Consider the following 4863-nt stretch of genomic DNA (forward strand, 5'->3'; position numbering starts at 1 on the left):
ATTGAGGTCTGATTCTTGCACCCATTATTGCTAAATCCTTGTTGCTAAATCCATCTGGATACTTCTTACTCCTTACAGCATTTGACATGGCTGAGCACTGCTCCCTTTCTTTAGCCAATCTTTTGTAAAAAAAAAATATATATATATATATATATATATATATATATATATATATATATGTTTTTATTTAGATGAAAGATTATAAATGAATTATTTTTCTTCATTTCAACTTTCCAAAATTTAACAATTCTTTTTCGGTGACCACCATTGTGTCATGTTTTTCTGGGTGTGGTGTCTGCTTTGCAGGTTCTTTTTTGTTCGTCCATTTCACAGTTTTTAAATTTTGTTTGTTTGTTGTTTGTTTGTTTTCTTGTCTAGGCCCTGTTCCTTCTGGACTCCCTGCTGCTGAGCAGCATCACCCATTACTGTGGTTTCATATGAAAACCACAGAATGCTGAAGGAGCTCAGAATAGGACCTGGTCATTTCAAAGGCGGTACTGAGGAATAGGTGGTATTTGAGTTGATTCCTTAAGAACGTGGTAAAAGAAGGCCATATGAAGTTTCCAGCATAAAATTGAGGTTATGTTTGTGTAAAATTGTATCTCTTATTGTCTATTCCAACTGACTCTTTATAAAAGAAATGGTTTCCTCTGAAGGTAATTTGTTAGTTTTCATTCTAGTGTCTCAAATCGAAACAAAGTCCATTTTAAAGAAAAAGACGCTCGGCTCATTCCTTACATTAAAATGTATATCTGATTCAATAAGGTATCAAATTGAAAAGTTATTTGACATTCTTAGTTCATAAGCTTTTCAAACAAACATTCTTGTGATTGTGGAGTCGATTCTTGCATTTGAGAGAAAAGTGCACTTTATTTGCATTTCTTGTACTCAAAAAAATTGTTGAAACCATAAATTATACAACTTTTTCTAATGAAAAGTTTAACTTATAAACACAATTTTCAAGATAGTAATATTTTAACAGAATTCTTTTGCGTCATACACACACAGTAAACATTTTAAATGGAGATCTAAATATCGTTTAATATAAGAGAGACAGGACATAGGAACCAGGAGAGTCAGTCTGGGAAGGTTGTGGACTTGGATGAATTTCCCCAAAGGAGACGGGTGGTGCAGCATCTGGATGACTCTGCAATTTTGCCAAACATTTTTATATTTGTAAAGTGCTTTAAAATAACTCCTCCTGACAAGCATGTATGCCGGATCACCACTATCATCCCAATTTTTCAAAAGATGAACTAGAAACAGAGATCAGTGTAGCAATCGCCTTCTTCCGAAAGAAAAATGGCAAGTGGTGACAGACTAGAAATCACCGAGCCTGAAATTCTGTTTTGCTGCGCGGGCTGGAGTTGGTCTCCCTGTTGGATGAGTGCTTCTAGGCATTTGCCAAATTGGAACAGACAAAGCAGTGCCCAGATGTGACAGTTTACCAGATAGTTCAGGTCAGAATTTCCCTGTGACCTTGGGATCTCAGAAACAATGTAATCTGAATTATTTAACAAACTCATGATTTTATGTTTAGTTTTACTGAGGGCCACCAACACACTAGGGTTCCACAGGAAAGGGAAGAGGTTTAACTCTCGTTGGGTTGGGCTGAGGTACAGTAATGAGAGTGAATGGAGAGGAAGAGGGGGGGGGGAGGGGGGATATGAGAGGAGGGAAGGAAGGAGGGGTGGAGGGAAGAGGGGAGAGAAAGAGAGAGACACTCACTAAATAAACAGACCAATTAGAAATGTTTCCTATGCCTTATGTTTGGACAATTCTCCACTCTAAAAAGCATTCTTATTTAACTTTTGGCTTCCTTATAGTGTTCGGGGAGCATATATACTCTCTCTCTCTGAATATAACCTGAAGTGTTATTTAATGTTTAATTTTAAAAATTTTTACTATTGAATGTTAACATTAACTTTAGTATTAAAATAATTACTCCCAGCAACTCTCCTTCCGGGTCCTGACACACTCCACGCTGGCCCAGCTGTAGAAGCCCACAGAACAAGGAACCCAGCCAGAGTTCTAGAGATTGCTCAATGACAGTGTAAATTAAAGCGAAACAACAGCTTGTTTTTCCTCTCCAGCCTCTCTCGAACCAAAACACAGGAGGACCTGAGCTAGCAGGGCAAAGCCACAGGCAAATGACTCACTGGAAATCTTGAATGTTTGCTAAGTAAGGTCTTCTGCAGCATCCCAGATCCCACGTCCAGGCCCCTCCTTCCTCGGCCAGTCCTGACTAACATTAGAGGCCGCTAGGCAGGGTGCCAACGATGTCTGCTCAGGAGACTCATGGCCTAGGTCTGCGGAGACATTTGTTCGGTGGTGGTATTGTTTACTCTTCAGTTCTTAAATTTTGAGTGTGTTTTTGTTTGTTTAAATGATCATAAAAAAATTAAATGAACAAAAACACAAAGTGCTCAATATTCAACAAAAACAAAGAGGGCTCAATATTAAACACTTGGAAAGGAGAGAACATTTTTTAAAACAGCAGGAAAATGATCACCCTTAATCTCTTCCAGAAGCAACCTGTTAACACTTTGTCATTCTTTTACACCAGGGTTTCTCAGCCTCAGCACCGTTGACACATTAGACTATTTAATTCCTTGTTGTGTGTGTGTTGGGGGGGGGGGGGTCTCTCTTGTGCACTGTAGGATGTTCAGCAGCATCCCTGGCCTCTACTGACTAGATGCCTGTAGCAATCCATCCCCCACCTCCAATTATGATAATCAAACATATCCTCAGACATTGTCAAATGTCACCTGCAGGGCAAAAGTGCCCCAATTAAGAACAACTACTTTAGCCCACCCGGTGTGGCTCAGTGGTTGAGCACTGACCCATGCACCAAGAGGTTGCTGGTTCGATTTCCAGTCAGGGCAAATGCCCAGCTTATGGGCCAAATCCCCAATGGGGGACATGCAGGAGGCAGCCAATAGATGTTCTCTCTCATCGATGTTTCTCTCTCTCTCTCTCTCTCTCTCTCTCTCTCTCTCCCTTCCTCCCTCACTAAAAACCAAAAAAGAAAAAAAAAACAGAATGACTGCATTAGACAGTATATTTTTGCAAAGCAACAGTGTTGATTTGGGATTTATATATGGGAAAGTTTTAGGACATTTCTTAGGGAAAACTCAGTCCAAGCTTTCATTTCCCAAGGGAAAAGGGTCACAGAGAAGTATTATGCACAGTCACCTAGTGGATTAGCGAGCAGATTTGCTTAGCTTCTGAGCTGCTGGTCTTCCTACTTTTCTCTTTGTGTAATTCTCATATTCCTACTTGATAGTCATATATGTGGGAAACCATCACAAGTGTCTTTGTCTGTTGCTCTTGAATTTCAACCCGATTGCCATTCCTAGTATGAGTCTTCCCTGCTCTCCACACTCATTGCTGGCCAGCAAGGACCAGCTGCATGGGTGATAACAGATTCTATTTTACTGAAAGGAAATCTGGCTATTTTAATTTATAGTCCTTCTGCTAAGGAGCACTCAAGAAATTCCCAGAAGTTCTTGTGTTTTAGAACCTAGTGCCTTTCTTCTTTCTGCTCCTTGTTAGTTTCTTATCTTCACAGGGCAATAGTCCAGTGATTTGGCATACATTTTCTTTCTGCTTTGTGTTGATCCATAAACATCAGCCCTAAATTCCTCTCATGGAAAGCCCCTGCTTCTATTCCAGTTCAAACCCTCCAACATCTCTCATCTGGACTAAAAATGCTAGTCTACTTGCTTCTGCTCTTGTGCCTCTACAATCCAGAATCCATTCCTCACAGAGCTCTATCTTCTAAAAATGCAAATCAGACCAAGCTAAACCTCTGCTTAAACTCTTCCCATGGCTTTCCATTACACTCTAAAATACAAATTCTTTTCCCTGGCCTACAAGGCCTTCTATTTTGCCAGCCCTCCACCCCCTCTACTTCAATCACACTGGCCTTGCGGTTGTTCTCAGACATTCCAAACTCTGCCCACCTCGGGGACTTTACACTTGCCCTTTCCTCTGCCTGGAATGCACTTCTCCGTGTTCCTGTGACTGGCTCCTTCTCGTCATCTAACTTTCATCACCGAAGTCAGTTCTTCAGGGAGGGTCCTACCTTATTACCATAGCTACCCCTGCCTACATCTCCAACACTCCGGGTCATATCACCCAATTTCATGGCCTTCATAATATTTATTTGTATATCTTAATTTAATAATCATATTTATTAATTTACTTTTTATTACCTTTATTTCCCCTATCCTTCACCAGAATCTCTGTGTGTTTTTTTTTTTCACTGCTGTATTCTTATTTCCTATGAAACCCAGTAGATAACACATAAGTGTTCAATAAACATTTTTGAATTAATGGATGGATGGATGGATGGATGGATGGATGATAAACTTACAGAAAAATTATACAAATAGAATTTAGGGTCCTTGCATCCTTCTCTAATAATCATTATTAACCTTCCTATTCAAATCCACTCTTCACTTCCTGCTCCGTCTCCATTGTGCTCCACAATATAGAGCAAATAGTCACACCCAAAGCACTGAAGTGTTCATTTGGTGACACTGCTTTAATAATCCATGCCCTATCTGACTCTGAATGAGTCACTTCGATTTTATAAAATTTCCCAATTATGTAAGATGTCACTAATAGTCCTACTTTTTATTTTAACCTTAGTCATGAATTCGTTTACCTAAGTAACATCATCTAATAGTTAGTCCTGAAGCAAAAAGATCTAAGAAAAGAGTTATTAAGAGGATTCTGCTTATTTGCATTGGATTACTACTACCACTACCTCATCCGGATGTTATGCGAACATATGAGATAATATCTGTGGAGCATTTAATCTTAATAAGATATATTGATACACATGAAAAATGAATC

The sequence above is a fragment of the Molossus molossus genome, unplaced genomic scaffold (genome assembly GCF_014108415.1).
Source record: "Molossus molossus isolate mMolMol1 unplaced genomic scaffold, mMolMol1.p scaffold_m16_p_14, whole genome shotgun sequence".
Classification (NCBI taxonomy): domain Eukaryota; kingdom Metazoa; phylum Chordata; class Mammalia; order Chiroptera; family Molossidae; genus Molossus; species Molossus molossus.